General features: G+C 39.0%; 1 protein-coding gene across 3 annotated transcripts in view; it reads left to right on the top strand.

The window, feature by feature from the left end:
* Positions 1-20,070, top strand: part of Peli1 (pellino E3 ubiquitin protein ligase 1) — a 54,712-nt gene that overhangs the window by 20,001 nt on the left and 14,641 nt on the right. The window contains exon 1 of one of the 3 annotated variants that reach the window (XM_059275381.1): positions 3,819-3,964. The exons of 1 other annotated variant lie outside the window; for it this stretch is intronic. The gene's annotated coding sequence lies outside the window, so the exon portion shown is untranslated. Of the gene's footprint in view, positions 1-3,818; positions 3,965-8,948; positions 9,107-20,070 lie in introns of those variants that run through there. One more of the 3 variants, XM_059275379.1, reaches the window with a different exon arrangement.

The following is a 20,070-nucleotide window of genomic DNA, read 5'->3' as shown; positions in this document are numbered from 1 at the left end:
TCCATCCATTATTAAGAGAGTGAGATTTTCTTTGTTGTCAGGATATAAAGGAGAATCAGTCATTGTCATACGTGTCGCTTGTGCTTGAAGTTTTTCAAATAAGGTTTTATATTTTGTTCTGAAGATTTTAAAATTGATTGTTGATGAATAATTTAATTTTGTTCCAAACTACTTTGTCCTCCCCATCTCTGTAAGCTCATGATTGATCAATTTCTCCTGGTTCTCAGTACCTAAAATTATGAACTGCCCTTTGTGACTTAGCTTACAGCTTCTATCATCCATTCTGTCTAAATGCACATATAGCATGCTTTTCTCTCCGTCATTAGATTCTCTTAACCTGTTTAACCCATTCTAAAGGTAGCTCTTTCAGATGTCTGCTCTCAAAACTGGCAACAAATAAAATCCAATTTGCCATGATCAGTAATCAACAGACTAAACGTTTCAATTCATGTTATGTTTTGTTTGAGATATTGTTACTTTACATCATTTTTTGGTCTTTGTAGCTTGATAAGTTTGTTCATGCAGTGTAGAATGGTACAGCACATGCTTAAGTCCAGTCTTCAACTTTTGCCACCTACTTTCTAAATTAACTTGAGCAAATTATTAGCCTAATTTCCTTATCTGTCATGACAGTTATAAAGATTAATTTTAACATACAGTTTTTAATACCTGCTATGTGTGTTTGCTTTCTTTCTGAAACCTTAGTTAAAGGCTTTTGATTGGGCGACCTTCAATCTTTGTTCTGATTCTTAGGACTCACAATACTAGGCACTTTTTACCTTCCAGATGCATCTCATTCACTTATTAGACTTTTTTGTGTATGTGCTTTCTAATAGTTTCCAAGCATACAAAAACATGGCCCATGATTTCTACTTGGTTTTCGTTCGTCTAACCAAATCTTCACTCCAGAGAACTGTGGCGGACCACCTGCCACTTTTACCACCCAGGGTACTCTTTTCAGTAGAGAAGTGAGAAATATTAGCTAGAAAGAGATACCTAGACGAGGAGAGGAAAGACAGAAACACAGAATAGCCTTGGGAGGGCCTAGATCCTTACCCACCAGCCCAGAACTTTATTCCAAAGGGCTTTTATGACAATGTCAAGGGGAGGAGCGAAAGACCTCCCCCTTGCTCAGTACAGCCGTGTAGACCCTTCCAAGCACCTGCACTCAGGCCCGTGGTCCAATCATCTTCTTTATGCAGACCTGCTGGATAAAGCCACCAGGAAACCTACGTGGGCTCCAGCAGGGAACCTAATGACTTACCCTTGCCTGAACACACAAAAATGGTTTTTCTTTCCCTATGTCTTTTCTGTCTTGATGCAGTTGTTTCTTCCACTTAAAAGTGCTTCTCCCCATTTACAAGAATAGTCTGTCTCTGAGGTTCAACTCTTAAAATGAAGCTTTCCCTTGGAACCTCTTCCAGCTAAATCATAACACTTTCCTTTGACATTATATAGTATTTAATATTAAGGAACATTGATATTGTATCTAAGGGTGGGCAAGATGGCTCAGTGGATAAAGGTACTTTCTACTAAGCCTGCTTCAAGACTTGAGTTCCATCCCCAGGACCCACATGTTGGAAGGAAAGAATTGACTCTTCCAAGTTGCCCTTTGACCTCCACACATGCTCTATTACACAAGTGCTCCTCTATACAATAAATAAATTATGTAATAAATAGTTTAAATACTGTATGTCTTTTGGGCTGATTGATATATATCCTTTTTTTTTTTTTTTTTTTTGGTTGGTTGGTTTTTTTTTGAGACGGGGTTTCTCTGTGTAGTTTCAGTGCCTGTCCTGAATTTCGCTGTATATATCCTTTTTTATAACTATGTCAACTTTTTTTTTAATATTCTTGCAGCTTCTGATCTTACAGTAAATAGTATTATTGAATTAGTAATTGTATTAATAGATTCTCTAGGTGCACAAAATTAAAAGTAGAGATGCCACATCCCTTAATTTGGACATTGCTCCAACACCCAAGCTAATTGAAGTGGAGGGAGTAGCCAGAATTGTTAATAGAAATCACAATAGGAGTTTATTGGAAAGTGCTAACCTGGAACATTAGAAGAGGGCTTATTTTTCTGTTCCAGGGTGGAGGGCAGTCATATACTGACCTAGAAATACTAGTTGTCAGAGGACTTTGATTTTTAGTGATATTTAGCAAAATAAGACTATCAGTAAGGTTGGTAGTGGGTACCTGTTGACAGACCCGTTGTTTGTGCTTTGTATTTAATACCAGATCTGTGGTGTGATAGGATACCTTTATTGTAAGTCAGGTTGGTGCCGCCCCTTCCTTGGCAATTCTTCCAAACCCAGGAGTTTGTCTCATTTTCCCTTCATAAACCTGTATTTGTTCTACTTTAAAAAAGGGGTGGGGATTAAGTTAAGTAATATTGACCATGGGTTTATATTGAGCTATTTATTTGAATATTAAACCTAGGTTGACTCTATGGCTATAGAATGCTACAGAAGTATGTTTAATGTGTATGCCACCCCGGCATAAGCTAAAACCCCTGGAATTCCTGATAGTAGCTTTTGTTATTCATAATAAGAGTCTCTTTTAGATCATTCTTAAATATATGCACTTGAGTGACTTAGAATGGTATCCCTAGATAGCCTCAGGATGGGACTGGTCACCAAGTGACTAGAAAGTAGAACATTGTCTCATTACTGACCCACAGGAAAAGAGCAGGGCAAGGTTGGGTTTTTTGATTAGTGAATACATCTGGGCACTAGGAGTGGTGTCTTGGGGTTTCTATTGCTGTGAAGAGACACCATGACCACAGCAACATTTAAAAAGGAAAACATTTAATTGAGGACAGCTTACAGTTTCAAAGGTTTAGTCCATTATCATCATGGCAGGAAGCAAGATAGCATACAGGCAGACATGGTTCTAGAGAGGTGGCTGAGAGTTTTACATCTTAATCTGCCTCAACAGGAAGTAAACTGAGTCCCACACTGGGCATAGCTTGCATATGAGGCTCAAGGCCCACCCCCACAGTGACACACTTCCTCCAACAAGGCCACACCTCCTAATAGCGCCACTTCTTATAAACCAAGCATTCAAACACATGAATCTGTAGGGGCCATTCCTATCCAAACCACAAGTGGCATGCCTAGAGAGGGCATTAAAGCTCCCCTGCATACCATTACTTTTAATGCCTTGCCCTTTCATTTGCCCGACTGTAAGTGACACTATTTTATTTCCTTTTCCTTTTCTTTTTTTTTTTTTTTTTTTTTTTTTTTTTTTTTTTTTTTTTTTTTTGGTTTTTCGAGACAGGGTTTCTCTGTGTAGCTTTGCGCCTTTTCCTGGAACTCACTTGGTAGCCCAGGCTGGCCTCGAACTCACAGAGATCCGCCTGGCTCTGCCTCCCGAGTGCTGGGATTAAAGGCGTGCGCCACCACCTCCCGGCTTTTTTTTTTTTTTTTAAACTTCTGGGTTCAAGTGGTCTTCCTGCTTCAGGCTCCCAAGTAGCTGTCCCTGACTTATATTCTTTATAGTAGACTAGGAAACATACATGAAGTATTTTTCTTTTGTTTTGTTTTGTGAGTTCTTAAACTATACTTATAAATTATGGAACCCAAGAAAGGGGTAAAAGCCCCTCCCTTTATATCCATAGGTCAGAACTGCTGCTTGCCTGTTTGTGACAGTCTCACTGTATAGCAAAGACTGACCTAGAATTTGTAATCGTGCTGCCCCAGCCTCCGTGCTGCCCCAGCCTCCTTCCGTGCTGGGGTTACAGTTTGCATCATAATGTCTAGATGACGGAACTGGCAACAGTGTCATGAGACTGAGCCCTTTAACTGGTGGCTTCGGTGGGTATACAGAGTATTAAAATTGACTAAATTTGTTGAATACCCAGTTATTGTTGATATCAAACAAAAATGAAGGTTATATAAGATGTCAGCAGAAACATATAATACAAATCCATCTCTGCAATGAAAACTACATGGGAAAAAATGTAAGATTTAAAATTCCAAGCCGAATTGTGAATTTCATGATTTGTGATATAAAAAGTAGAATTGAAACCAGGCTGTGGTGGTGAACACCTTTAATCCCAGCACTCAGGAGGCAGAGGCAGGTAGATCTCTGAATTTGAGGCCAGCCTAGGCTACACAGAGAAATCCCATCTCTAAATAAATAAATAAATAAATAAATAAATAAATAAATAAATAAATAAATAAAAATAAAAAGGTAGAATTGGGAAATCCAGCTTCATCTGTGGAAACTTAAACCTATGTTGGTGTTCACATGATTAGTTTCCCTCCATTCTGTTGACTCAGGAAGTAGGTATACAGTATCTAGAATTTGAAGTTGATGTAAGTTCTAAAGTTGTGTAAGATCAAGTTTTAAATTCCAGGTGAGTGCTGCCAGCATCCAGTGATCCTTGAGTCTGTAGTTTGTATCCTTTATTCTAGTGCTTTCTTTATTTGTTAGCCTATTTATTCTCACAGCTGTATTGAGGTATACTTACATACCTTTCAAATCACCTACTTGGAGTGTAGTCTTCAGTGGTTCCATAGACTTGTGTAAACCACCATTGAAATTTAGAACATTTGCATCATGTGAAACAGGCGACCCTTTAGCTCTCATTCCCTCTCTGTTTGTGTCACATACGGAGAGAGACACATTCAGACAACCCACCTACCAACCTGCTCTCGCTCTCTCTTGGTTTGCCAGTTCTGGACATTTTCTGCAGTCACACAGAAAATCTTTTTGTGACTGCCTCCTTTCACTTGGCTAGTCGTTTTCAAAGTTCATCCATGTTGTAGCGTATCCAGTACTTTATCTCTTCTCACTGGCCACTACTGGTTCACTGTGTGGGTCTATACATTTTATTTATTCATAAATTGATAGACACTTGAGTTGTTTTCACTCTGGGGCAGTTTTGAATATTTCCAACTTGAGGTGATGCTGTAAACATTGATGCAGACATTTGTATAGAGTTAGGTTTTTATTTCTCTTGTGTTTATGCCTAAGAATTGAATTGTTTAGTCATATGATTATATTTAATCTTGAGGAATTACCCTAAAGTATTTTCCCAAAGTGACTGTCCCATTTCTTTTCCAACCTGGAGCAATTAAAAATTTCACTCTTCAATAACCTTACCTAGCTCTTACTATTACTATTACTATGATCATTGCTGTCCTATAATATATAAGGAAAAATGACATCTCATGGATTTGATTTCTATTTCTGTATTTTTCTGTAAATGTCTTCTGAAGAAACAAATGTTTTCACTTTACCATTTGTTAACTAGGTTATTGTTTTATTCTTCAGTTTTAAAGTTCTTTATGTATTCAGATTATAAGCCTTTGATCAGATATGTGATTTGAAAATTCCCTTTTCCCATTCTGTAGATTAGCTATGGCAGTTGTCCATACCTAGATTTCTTGTGTTTGAGAAGGAGACTTACAAGTAAGCAGAGCCCACAAAGTAGGTACCTGAACAGCTAGTTTAGAGAAGCATGCCCATTGGTGTACAAAACAAACAAAGTCTCAGGACTGGGGAGATGGCTCAGAGGGTGAAGCATGCACATCAAACTGGGCATGGCAACATACACTTGTAACTCCAGTGCTGGGGAGGCTGGGGCAGAGGGAGGCAGATCCTGAGGGCTTGCTAGCAGGCCAGTCTAGCAGAACAGCTAGCTCCAGGTCAGTGAGAGACCTTGATTCAAAAACTAAGGTGGTGGGGGTGGGGAGCTATAGAGGAAGGCATCTGATGTTGACCTTTGCAAGCACACACCAGCCCCCAACCCCCACAGGCCCATATAAAGGGAAAAAAGAAAAAACAAGTCTCCATGGTGCCTGTCATCAAGTTTTTGTCTACTTTTCCGTTTTCCCTTTATGATATAAAATTAAAACAAATTCGGCTGGAAAGGTAGCTTGTCAGCTTAGAGTACCTGCTGTTCTTGCAGAGGACCTGTGTTGGTTTCCCAGTGGCCGGATGGTGGCTCACAGCAGTCTGTCACTCCAGTTCCTGGGGATCTGACGCCCTCTTCTGGCCTCTTTGGGCACCAGGCATGCAGATATTGCACATACATACATAAATGCAGGCAAACACATAAAATAACAATTAAATCTTTAAAAATTATAGCAAATATAGTAAAGAATAGTACTAAAGATTTCACTGTCCCGTGTACATAGTATATTATAGTTGCTTGTTGGCTGATGGTTTTGTTCTCTAGTGTTTGGGATATTGCCTCCGAATAAGCTGACATGAGACTCAAGAGTTCCATTGGTTAGACTCAGTACTTAGTCCTCCGACCCTCACCAAATTCACTTGAGCTCGTGCATATGCACACAGACTTGTCTCATCCATAAAAGAGCAGACTTGAACAAATTGAAAAGTATATTCATTAAAGTTCTTCTCAACTTCAAAATACAATTTCACTAGTGATTTTTTTCTTTTTATAGTTCTTAACTGGGAAGAATTATGCTTTGTTAATAAAACTTGGACCTAATGTACATTTTCTCGGATTAGAGTTACATTGATTTGGCAAGTAAAAAACTGGGCATGTCCATGTTTAAAAAAAAAAAAACAAAAAACTTACTGTAGAATAGCAGATGCCATCTAAGTGAATTGTATTGTGACTAGTTGAGGAACATGACCAAAGCATCACCAGGAAGGTGAGACTAAAGGAAGAAATAATTTACACACCTGCTTAGGGTGTGGCTGGAGGTACAGGGACTATAAGGAATGAGTCCTTGACTATAACCTTGCAAGTATGCATAGATCATTAGAGAAGCAAGTTCTCAAAGGACAGCTGTGTCCAAAGGTGAGGCCGAAGCTTAGGCTACAGCACGTAAGAAAAAAAGAACAGTTAAGGAAAGAAACACCTGAAACTGCCTGGGAATTGTGAGGTAAGTGTCCCTTGTTTTGGTTAACTTAATCGTGATGTTAAAGGTTGTTATTGGTCCTGGAGCTCAATTAAAGTAATTGCAGTCGTAGAGAAGAGCGAGGCAAGGACATGGAAGCTCCCAGAATCCGAGCCAGATATTTAAGAACAGAAGAAAGGTTGGTGGGAGTTAGGGCCATTTGCCAAAGCTTAGTAACCAATTCCCACCAGCCAAGAAAGCTACTTAAAGGTTTCATTATGTTTTGGTTTTGTGTTTGGCTGGCTTTCATGACATTATTAATCAAACATTATAAATAAAAGCACATGTCAGAAACAAAAATGTTTTGTCTAAGCAGTCAGAACTTAGACTAGGGAAGAAAAGTCTAGAAATTTAATTCTAACCATTCTCTCTGTCATGGATATGTGTCTTTGGCCTATTCTAAAAGCAGCTCATTGTAATCACTTAGAACACATGGAAATTTTGTCTTTAGTGTCTTCTCAGGGCTCTTTAAGAAAAATGAATTTCCTGATATAAGCATAGTCTGAAATATGTAAGGAATTTTTATACTTTTAATTCTCTGTTTCTATTTATTAAAGTAGGAATGATGACATATTATATAGACTGTTTGATAAGTTAATTACCCTAGGAATGAGCAAGAAATATACTTCCAAACATTAAGAGGGTTGATGTGTTGGTTCCAAGAGTGGCAGGCAGGTCCTTAGGTTTTGTCATGGCATTAGGCATAGACAGCGACAGCTACATTCTGTTTGGTATGAGTGTTAAACCTGTCACGTCCGGTTTCTTGAGCAACCCTCAGCCTAGAATAACATGACAAGCTAGGGTCCTCAGATAGCAAGATCCTAGAATGTATTCAGATTGTCTTCGGTGAGTTTTAGAGCCTGGGTGTATCTATACTAGACATAAACAGGATTCCTGAGCAGATTTATTTCCCTGTGTCCTAAGTGGTCCTGCTGCCAACAGAAGGAGCCGAAGAAATGTTATGAAGAATTACTGAAGGACAGTTTCGGGACATGTTGACACAGGTACAGGAATGCAGGGAAGAATAGATAGAAACTTGTCAGCTCTAAGAGAAGGTTGGCTCATTTTGTGCCAAGGCACTTGTGACTATAACAGTACTTACTGTCTTAAATGTGATAGGCTGCCGTGAGTCAGAGCTGTGTCCTGTGGGCACATTGTGAGAGGATAAACAGGGCCACCAAAATTATTTATATGAGTTTTCAAGAAAGATAAACTATTTCTAGGCAGGACTTGGATTCTAATTAAGATCAATAAGGGCACTTACTGACTTTGAAATCAAGTGTTGCTAGTAGTGGTACTGCTATTCAGTATAGCATAATTTAATTAAGTCTAAAGTTGTTAAACTGGTCAGCCATTCCCATAATGGCTCTTACCCGTGAGTACCGCGTCAGGTTGGGGCACTGGTAGACGTTTAGTAGGGCTGCACACTGGAGTGCCTCTAAAGAGCGTCATTGTTTTTCTCTTACGTGTGTGGGCCGTCTGTCTGCGTGCATGCCTCCTGCACCACATGCATGCCTGGTGCCCTCAGAAGCCCGAGGAGTGCAGTAGCTCCCGGGAGCTGGAGCTGTTATCAGTTGAGAATATGATTTTATGTTCGGGGTAGTATCCTATTTTGTGACCAGATTTTTGTGGTGGAGGGGGGACCAAATTCATTTCAGAGTACTTAATGGATATTTTGTACATGTGAATTTTATTGATTTTGTTTTCTTAAATGGGGTGTTTAACTGATTGTTTATTATACTAAATCTGTAAAAATAGGCTGTTTTATTATCATGAACTAATAATTTGATACCTTAGTTATATTTTTAGCATTTATGAAGCAGGTACATGGTTAATCTGAGTAGCTTTTTAAGAAGTAGGATACTTTTCTTTTGAAGTGCCTTATTCTATAATTTGCTGTTAAACCTGTGTTAAAAATTCTTCCCTGCTTCCTCTTCCGTTTCTTCCCTTTTGGGCCACATACTGTCTTAGGGAGGAGGTAGAGGAGAAGCTAATTCTCACTTTAGCCAATAGAAGCTCGACTTCTGTAGTGTTTACTGACTTTGCGTAACGCAGGCCCACCCCCACACATTCTGAGGAGCTCCAGTGAACGAACCGAACCGAGCAGACGACGGCACTGCGCGGTGTGTGGTTCCCAGTGCCGTCCGCAGATGCTTTCCTACTATCGATTTTGTCCTCTGGTGAGGAGGCGGCTTAGCGTGTGGCGATAGCGACAGGAGAAAACGGTGGGTGCTCTGTGCCTTAATTTTAGGGTCGTTCTGAGGCTTCGGGTAAACTTGAAAAGTTAGTTATCTGGACCATAATCAGACTGCTTTTATTTTTCATTTTGTCATATTTAGCTTTAGAATTGTGTTGTATGTGATTAAATTTCCTTCTGTCTTAGGACAGAGGTTGGATAAATCTCAAATCCAAAGTTTCTGTGTTGTTAACTATTAAACGCCTATCAGTAGGGAAGAAAGCCTGGGAACTAACTACAGGTGTTTATGGCCTGTTGGTTATACACCAGCAGAAAATGCAAAGCTGTTCTTAATGTTGGTAGGCTAACCTACATTCTTGGTTTTTTACATGTTGTAAAGCCTAATATTATTAATCTCTGTTTTCAAGTTTGAGAATTAATGTTGTTCTCAGAAGACTAGAATGGTGTTGCTGTCACTGTACACTGGTTAGCTGTGCTTTACGGGGATTGTAAGTGGTGTTTCTACCAGAATAGCTCAATTGTTCTTATGATTAGGATAAGAAGAGAGCTGATTATTAATTACAGGGAATCTTTCCATTAAAAACTAACATTCATCATTTCCCAGCAGTGTTCTGTTTTTACCTAAAGAAAAAATAGAATTGAAACAGATTTTTATTGTAAATTTAAAAGAAACTAGGTCTGATTTAGATATTTTTTCCAGTTTTTTAGCATGTGAAGAAATAATCTTTTGTGCATTAAAAAAAATGGCTATGACTGAAATTAGAAAATTGATCATAATTTAGTAATTTTGTAATGTGGTAATGTAACAATAATCAGATGAAAGAAAAAAGGAAATTCATGGAAATAACCTAGATATATGTATTTATTTTCCTAATGAAGGGGGTTAAATAGGAATACTACACTGAGTAATTTAAAATATTCACTTTGTTTAAAAAAAATAGATGTTCTTAACCTCCCACACACAGTGTCTCTAAATTACTGTTAAAAAGTTTCTGGAGAACACAGTATGATTTGCCAGAGAAAGATCACCTGCTTCTCCTGAGCACTTTGCAAGAACCAAGAAGGAAATGAAGCTGTAGGATTAAACTGTCACTGTTTGTTCGAAGTAGCAATAATTGTCACTAGTAATGGCTTCTCTTTATTGAGCACTACCTTCTCAGGAAAAAAAGATATTTCATTTGTGTTTAGAAATTCAGCTACAATTTTCTTCTCATTCTTTTTGAATGAAGCTAAGACACTTTGAAAAAAAAAAAAAGCCTAAAAAGTTAACTTCTATAAGAATAGTAAAAACATGTTCAAATCCATCTGATTTTCCTCTATTGAAAAGAAAATCAAACATATGTATAGCATTCAGTCTTAAAACTAATTGTAATAGATTTTGAGATTTTTAGAAAATTTTTGTCTTAGCCCATAAGTATTATGGTTTTAACCATTATTAAATATTAAGAGTATTAAAAAACTAGAACTTTTTATATGGTATCAAAGTTATCTACAAAGAGTTAATTATAAACATTAGCTTCGGTACCAAGAAACACAGTTAAATCTGAGAAAATGGTTAGGTCTTAAGTGATGGGGCAGCACCACCAAAAGTCAACCAAGTGTTTATTAAGCCCTATTTAGTATTATTCATTTAATATTTAATAGGCTTTGATAAATATTTGATTTTTTTACATTTCATTGTAAATCACTGTTTAAACTCTTACAGTTGAAAAGTTTCTTTTATTTTTCATACAATACATTTTGATCATGTTTTTCCTATCTCCTAACTCCTCCCATATCCTTCCCACCTTCTTTCCCATCCAAGTTTATGTGTGTGTACTTTCTTTAAATAAATAAATACACAAAATGAAAATCAAAACAAACCAAAAACCAGTAAGACAAAAAAAAAAAAAAAATGCCAAAACAAAAAGCCCATAGACGAACAAAAAAACCACAGAGTTCATTGGCCAGCTACTCCTGGCCATGGGGCCTGCCCTGGTGTGACCCAGTGACACTCCACTGGAGGAAGGGGATTTTCACTTTGCCAGCAGCTATCAGTTGTCTGTAGCTTCTTGGTTAGGGTTGGGACTGCATGTCTACTTTCCCCTCTCATGCTGGGGCCCTGTCTGCCTGGAACCTACACAGATCTTGTGCATGCGACCACAGTCTCTGTGAATTCGTTTGTTCATCAGTCCTATTGTGTCTTGGAATCGTCTCTTGGCCTGGTTCTTACAGTCTTTCTGCCTTTTCCTCCACATAGATGCCTGAGCCATGAGGGGAGGGTTTGATGAAGACATCCCATTGAGGTCTAAGAGCTGCAGAGTCTCCCACTCTCTGCACAGTATCCAGTTATGGGTGTCTGTTTAGTTGGTTACTCCCATAACACATTGTACCTGTATATCTGCAGGTAGATCTCTGTTGTAGGTCACAGGCTTTGTAGCATGCAGAGTACTTTCTAGCACCAAATGCTAGTCATCAGTAGGCATGAAGCTTCTAATCGGACACCAGCTCAACTTCTGTGTTCAGTGGCGTAAGTAAGTAAGTGTTGTCTTTAGCAATAGGGCCTTACCTCGGGTTGTGGGGAGCAACTAGTAACCTTGGCAATAGCCTGTGGTGTTTGAGAGAGTCCTTTTGGCTAATGATTCAACAAGATGCCACCCATTCCTGGCACTGGTGGTTTTACTTGGTGGCATAAGATGTCTAGTTGGGGCTTTGTCTCCCAAGTTATGGTGACTCCATTTAGATTCCTTTCATCTCTGTGTATATTTTAGGAAGCTTCTACAGTATGGCATTTCCAAAGGCTTTTAGTGTTGGTTGTCCCTCCCCACATACCCTCCTTTTCCCAGCTCTCCTCCCCATCCCTGTTTAATGCTCCTATTCTGTCTTCCCCTTTATCTCTCCATAATTCTATATTCTGTTTCCCCTTCCTTGGAAGAGCCTCTCCTCCCATCATATTCCTTACTAGGTACCTAATCTCTGGGGTTTTCTAATTGTAGCACACACATCTAAAACCTAAAAGCTAACATGCAGTATTTGTCTTTTGGGGTCTGTCTTACCTCAGGATAATTTTTTTCTAGCTTCACTCATTTATCTGTGAATTTAATTTTTCTTAACAGCTGAAAAATATTCCAGTTGTAATAATTTTATGATACTCCAAACTCTGTTTTCAGTTATTGGTCATTTTCCTGAGGTGCAAACTTGAACCATGTCCTGTATAAGGTTGCTTTGTAAAAGGAGGAAAGTGTGTTTGACGAGTGAACTTGACGTGTGGCCCAGCATTGAAATCTTACTGCAGAATTGTTTTCTTTCAGTCCTCATGACAAGTCCTAGAACATACGATAAGTACTGTCACTGCTTTTATAAGACAGGAAGTCACATGCTACAGACCTGGCTGGTCAATTGGGGGTTTCATAAAGAATTCATAAAGCACTGGATAAAGCCCTTATTCAAGGTCCCAACTTTTTGTCAGTCTTACGTAGCGATGGCTTTATTTTACAAAGTGCCTCTTCCAGTTCGAAAGAACACTATGATAATGAGATAATTAGTGGTAATTCAAGAAAAATTTACAAGTATCTTCACTTATCCCAGTCTGCCAACTATCTACCCTGCTGCTCTTGCTCTGAAAGCACGAGTTGAAGATGGTCTAGGAAGGGTCCCCCTGAGAGGAGGAAGCATGAAGTGTAGGAGCAGCCCTGAGGCAATTTTGACACATTTCATTCAAAAAGCTTCTAAATATAAATCTTCAAAGCTAAACTAATACACGCTCATTCATATACCCTTCACTCCACCCTCTAACGTTAGCAACTCCTGCAACCACATGTGTTTGTCAAAACCAGGAACTTGACATTGGTGCAGTACTGTTTGCTTAACTGAACCAGACTAATCTCCGTCCCTGACAACTGTTTCTTTCCTTTTGTGACTGGGAGACTTTGAACAGACTTTCATAGTTATTTTGTAGATCTGTCAGTTTGGGTTTTCTTAGTGGTTTCTTGTAGTTGGATTGGGGTTCTTTACAACATACCTCATTGCATCATCACAGATAAGTGATGACAAAATGTCTTTTTCTGTATGGGCAGTGTTGAACTTGATCAGTTGGTTCCTGGAGTAGATGTCTGGTCTCTCCCACTGTATGCCTAGTATTTCCCCCTGTGTGCTTAGTAATGCCCTCAGGGAGATGCTTGGACACTGCTGTTGCCTTTTTTTTTTTAATTGTGTGGCATGCTTGCTTTGTTGAGTAACTAACATATATACATTGAGTGTGCCTGATGAATATTTCATGTACTTCACAGGCAAATAGAACACTTTATCCTTTAAGGTTTTCTAGTCTAGATGAGAAGACACTTGAATCATCAGCACTGTTCTGAAGGTGGAGAGCAATTAAGCTTATCTTGGAGAATTTTTACTAAGGAATCAGAACAAAAGCATCTAGTTTTACATAGTTTTACTCTTCAGTTTAATATAAACTTTACTTAATATTATTGTGTATGATGTGGAGGGGGCATGTTTATAAAGGACAACTTGTGGAGTCAGTTCTCAACTTACACCTTGGGTTCCAGGGATTGAACTCAGGTCGCCAGCTTGTGCCACGAGCACTTGTATCTGCTGAGCCGTTTCACCAGCCATAACTTTTTATTGCAAGCTTACCTTTTGTACAAAATAGTGGGATTTGTTATGGTATTTCGTGTGTGTATAATCAGGTACTTTACTCATATTTACCACTTCCCATAACCCTCTTCTCCATCTTTCCCCAATATTACCCCTTCTACTTTCATAGTTGTATGTTTTATCCAGATTCCATATATGAGAGGAAGGGTGGCTTGTCTGCTGTAGCATGCTCTCCAGAGCCATCCGGTTTCTTGTAGATGACGTCATTTCGTTTTTCACCATAGCTGAGAGGAGCTGCCTCGTGCCTGTGTAAGGTTTCCCTTATCTCTGTTCACTTACAGGATTTGGCTGTTGTTGCTCTTCTAAGCAAATGTATGCAACTTAGTTCAGTGTTTTAATAAGACTAGAAAATACTCTATTTCTAGGAGTAATTTAACTGCTCAGCATAATTATTTAGTAGTACTTTCTATCATGGCCCATTTAAAATTAATATTCCTTACTCCTAGAAATACAACAATGACCATTACTTGGCATTCTATTTTTTAAATTTCTTAAGTTGATAATGATTTGAAGTAGTTGGGGAGAAATGCATTTTATTCATTTTCCCCAAGTTTAAATTTTATTCCTGGTACAATAAAACTTAACTTTAAGCAATTGATCACTTTCCTGAGAAAATTGAAATGATTATTCTTGTTGTGGAAGTTTATTCTTAGGATTGTGCCTGGTAGGACAGCAGAACCAGTTACACAGCTCTTACTCCGTGTGTTTAGTAGTGCAGAGTTGAGATGTTTCAGTTCAGGCTTTAACTTACTTTCCAAATGTAATTCCCCCTCACGTCCTTTAATACGTAAGGTTTCAGCAGGTCACAGTGGTGGTGAGTTGTCACTTCAGTGTCCTTACCTATTAACTGAGCCTTGGAACAGCTGCTGGGAAGTTTAAATCTCCTACATGTAAATGCTTAGAACAGTATTGGCACAGAGAGGAACCCACCATTGACCATGATGAAGGGTCGGGTGGAGGGCTACTGGTGTTGTGTGTTGATTTAGCTAGAAATCCCTGCGCTTTCCCTGTGCTCGTGTTCTGAATAGCCGCTGAGTCCCACAGAACTTGTTGCTTTCTGTAAAATTTGTTGTATTAATAGTTAATAGGGGAATTTCTACCTTGCTTTTTGAGAAACATACTCACTGCAGCAATTTAGGTCATCTAAGATTGTTGAATACGGGGTTGGGGACTTAGCTCAGTGGTAAAGCGATTGCCTAGCAAGCGCAAGGCCCTGGGTTCGGTCCTCAGCTCCGGAAAAAAAAAAAAAAAATTGTTGAATACAGGCTAGAAATGGACAGAGGGCAATAAACATTTGAGTTCCTGGTTGTTTAAAAAGACATTTTCCCGTAGCATGTGAATAAAATGATTGGGGGTCAGTATGATGAACATTTAAGCAGACCCTGTTTCCCCCGGTCAGGAAGACTGCCTGGCAGTTTCTTCTTGACTCACATGAAGTGAAACTTTCTTCCTGAGCTGTCTGTTCTCACTTTCTAGTCCATGCCTTCCTTTCTGATGGCACCAAGAATTGGCTTTGGTGTGATACCCCGCTCTTCCCTTGGCTCCTTTCTTCCTCCGTTGTTTGATTTCATTTGCTGAAGTTCTTGGTGGTGGTCACTACCAGGAAGCAGGGTTGACAGATCAATATACTGAACACTGAGGGATGGACAGAGGTTCAGATGGCCTCAGAGCACTAGTCAGGGCTGTCTGTCCGTTCCTAGTTTACGCTGAATTGTAACTGTTGGGGTTTGTTTTAGACAGTTTGTTTTTAGATAGTTTCCATGAGACACCGTAATGGGGTGTCTTGGTTCTTAGGGGAGAACTAGCCCATTCAGCCTTATCTCTGTGTCAACAGTGGTATTGGGAGACTTAAGACTGCTTTCTTTCCCTCTGCAGCCTCACTCTCTCTGTTATAAACGGAATGACCGCACCCGTGTAGTTGTGGTAGAAATGAGACAGCTCTTCCAGAGCTGTTGGAATGTAAATGACCCACTCAGTTCCTTTGTCTAGAAAATGGAAATTAGCGAGATTTTCATATTCAATTCAGATAGCTCTTTTGAGGGTCAAATATAATGATGTTATATGACAGCATTTTGTTAATTAGTATTCTGTGCAAGTGCAAGATAGACCTTAACCCATGAGTTGATTCAAATTGATACTCTTTTTTTACTTAAAAGGGTTTTCTTGCTTTTAACAAAGTTTTCTTCTAATTTTTATGAATGTGAGTCTAGGTTCAAAAAGATTCCCCCCCAGCTGCGTGCAGCATTGGTCTTGAACTCATTTTGTGGTCACCCCAACTCTACTTCCTTTGCTTCACACATTTGAAGAGACACTGTCAAAATATTTTAAATGGGTAGAAATGGTTAACTTCTATCAAGACAAGAGATTCTCCCATTCTCACTCAGCTATCGGTTCTAGTCAAACAGTGAAATGCAGCTACCTTCAAAACCATTCCTTTATTAGCACAAGGCTTAATATGAAAACTTTAAGGACAATGGTTATCTTTGTGTTAATAAGCAAATACTTTCAATACCTTTCCATGTTCTAAAAAGTACACCAAAATCGGGGAAATTTCCTTTGTTAGAATAATTCTCTGATTCGCAATTCAAGATATGAGAGGTGGTTCTCAGATGGGTTAAGTGGAATAGTGATTTATTGGTTGGTTAGTGTTTGTTGTGTTTGTTTCTTGTGTTTTGGCACTCACGTAACCCAGTCTAGCTCCTAACTAGTCATCCTTCTGACCTTCACTCTCACACCACCATGCCCAGTACCATTGAGACTTGTTGATTATCATAACTATGTGTGTTACTGACCTCTAGGGATGCTCCTGAAATTCCTAAGATATAGGCAGGCTACTACAGTATCAAAATGTTGATGGTACTGAGGCTGAAAAACTCTAGTTGAGAGGAACAAATTACATCTTTGGGGGAAGTATTCAATGCTTTCCCGTCAGGATGCAATAAGTTACCCTTGCGAGTGCTAAGGCTCTCGGCATCTCATTTGGCTAATCTAGAAGGGTTGGAAGGGTACACATTGGTGCCCTTTGTTTATTTGGGGAAGGGGATGTGGACCTTCCTTTCCTCTACTGTTACTGAGCTGAAAAACAGAGGTACTAACTTCCAACTGTTACCTCTGACACCATTGTTCTCTTTTTGTGTAAAAAAGCTTCTTGTTCATCCTCCTGATTATAAGAGAACAGGGGATTGAGAGGACCCTTTTTGGTCCTTAGCTATACTGGTTTCTTAAGTTGACGCCACCACACGTACACCTAAGCAGTTCTTTTTGAGTCATCCTGTTGAAATCATGCACAGTGGAACTCTAGTGAAGAATAGAAATCTGTCCCATCACAGAAACTATATTCAGCCCACAATTTTTCACTGTAAAGAATTAGAATGTTTTCATGTTTTCAAGCATTCTCTTTGTCTCAGCACCACTTTAATGCCTACCCATTGCCCGCTAAAATAAAAGTGATCAAAAGACTGTGAACAGCCACGCTTGTTTGATTCCTGGCTTAGTATTGTCCTACTTCTCTTTCAGAGCAGGATTTGTAGCCGTTTAGTAGGTGATAAGCAAAGGGTTGGACCCAATGTGAATGATTAAAAACAAACAACCAACCCTGTAATATTAAAGGACAAAGATCAATTTTTCAGTTTCCTTTCTTTAGGAGATACCCGACAGTTTCACATTACAAAAAAAAAAAAAAATCTGTCTTTGGGAAGACTTAATATGAAAACAAATGTCCTTTACTGTACTTTATAGAACAAATGGCTGAAGACTTAGAAGTCAAACTAAAATTTAATATACTTTATGACTTTATTTTCATTTTCTCCCAACCACACCCAAAAAATGGTACCATGCTAGAGTATGGGTTTGTTGGGGGGCGGGGGGCGGTCCTTTTCTTGGGAAGGTTAATTCCTCCCATTGAGAGCAACATGCATGATTTCCAGCAATTACACAGAGCTTCAGTATAGCAGCTGGTACAGCAAAGAGCCTCACTCTCTTAGCAAGATTTTAACATTGTTTTCCGGTCTTGGAGTTAATGGTGCTGTTTCACACCCTTAGTGCCAGATCACATTGGGATAGGACTGCGCACATGGTGCCAGCCATGCCAATGTAATGGCAACAAGTAGAACTGGTAACTGAGACATTAGGACATCTTTGTGCATGCATCCATTTCAAGTACTCAAATGTATAACTCAGGAATTCGTTTTGAAGAATTACATATCTTAGCAGATTTAAGATACATAGAGAATATTTGAAGGAAGTGGGTACAAAAGTACTGTCTAGCAACTGGGCTTGTGTTAAAAATGCTGACCCATTATATAGACAGCAGCCTTCATGTAAAGATTCTAGCAACTTCTATTCCAACCATCAATCAACACGTGCGAGAATGCACAGAAAGAGAAGTAGCTGTTAATGGCATATTTTATTTGCAGCTTAATAATGCTAATTCCATGTCAGTTGACTAAATTTAAGAAAACTTAATCTTGGATCATTTAAGTATGTAAGTAGCTGATTATACTGGATTATTTTAGGCTTTAGAACATTAGAGATAGGAGTAGAAATTGAGTTTGAGCTTGTTCCTGTGACTGCAGCTCTAGTCACTAGTAAAATTGTCCAAAATCAGGACTTCTAAGGAGTCAGAAGCAAAGTAAGAATATGTCTGATTAAAAAGAAACCTTCCTCCCCCCCCCAGCTAATTTGGCCAATGATCCTAAAAAATATAAACTGGGGGACATATGCTAGGCTTGCTCTTCTTCCTGAGTTCCTTGTCTAGGCTAAAACTTGTTGTTTTGCTGTATAGCCTGTAGTGGGTCTTTCAAGGGGTCACATTGCATAGCAGATATTTATTTACTACATTGCAACTCATAATGGTAGCAAAATTATGAAGTAGAAATGAAAATGATATTATGGTTGGGGGTCACCACAACAGGAGGTCATAGCACTGGGGAGGCTGAGAAGCCCAGCTGTAGACTTCCTGATTACTACAGCATTGTAGACGTTACTTGTAGATTCTCAGGCCAGGGCCAGGTGGCTGCTTACATTTTTTTCTAGCCCCAAAACTCCCTTCTTTCTACTGTAGTCCTTTCATTTTTAGAGAAAGCGAAAATGGATTGCCTTGTCTAAAGAGCTGCAGCTAGAACACAGGCTGACACTTGCTAGATCTGTGATACACTAATGCCAGTCAAATATGATCATTCAGATAATAGTTTCAGACTTTAGGAGGAGCCATGCTTTGCTAATACTATAATTTGGAAAATATAAAAGGAGAGGTTTTTTCTTATTTACCTATATTTTTGCTACCCTGACAGCTGTTCTTTCTGTTGAAAGAATTCTCTCTAGTCATTCCTTTGTGATGTGCCACTGGCAAATTGTTTAATTTTTCTCTACCTGAGAATGTCTTGATTACTTACTTCCCTCTGATTTTACTGAATACAGATTATTCTGTTGACATTTCTTACTATACAAACAAACAGCATTATATAGACTGAACAGGTTGTTTTTTATAATTTATATGTTTAGGATTATATGTATGTAATATTGTATATATGTATGTGTTTGTATACACACACATACACATCTCAAGAATTAGAGAAATAGAGCCCATGGATTTGAAAAGTGCAAGGGGACGTGTGGGAAGAATTAGCAGGAGAAAGGGAAGGGAAAGAATGATATGTTATATCTTAATTCCAATAAATAACTTTTAAAAATATATTAAGCCATTTTTTATGGATCATGTGGGTTCTGGTGAGACATACGCTGTCATTCTAATAGCTTCTTCGCTGTAGATAAAATAGTTTCTTTTTGTTTGTTTCAAGGATCTTTTCTTCAACTTCAGTCTGTAGGACTTTTATCTCGGTGCAGATATCTGGGTATAGCACAAATCCTAATTGGTCTTAATAATAAAAACATGGAGCCAGATAGTGGGGTAAATGCTGAAAGATCAGTAAAGGAGCCAGCCACCAGAGAGACTTCTTACCTCTACCGAATCCTCAGCCTGAAAGGGCCTGAGCTCCTGTCTTCTCCTGCCTTATATTCCTCTCTGCCCAGCCATATCACTTCGTGTCTCCACCTCCCTAGTGCTGGAATTAAAGGCGTGAGATCCCAAGGACTGAGATCAAAGGTGTGTGCCACCACTGCCTGGCTCTTTCTTTTAGACTGGATCAATCTTGTGTAGCCCAGGGTGGCCTCGAACTCACAGATTTCTGTCTGCCTCTGCCTCCCACCCAGAGTATTGGGATTAAAGGTGTGTGCCACCACTGCCTGGCCTCTATGGCTAACTAGTGGCTAGCTCCACACTCTGATCTTCAGGCAAGCTTTATTTGTTAGATCACAAACAAAATATCACCACATCTGGGTTATCTTGGG

This window comes from Peromyscus eremicus, chromosome 10 (assembly GCF_949786415.1).
Source record: "Peromyscus eremicus chromosome 10, PerEre_H2_v1, whole genome shotgun sequence".
NCBI lineage: Eukaryota > Metazoa > Chordata > Mammalia > Rodentia > Cricetidae > Peromyscus > Peromyscus eremicus.
This window is presented reverse-complemented; position numbering and strand designations above follow the sequence as displayed.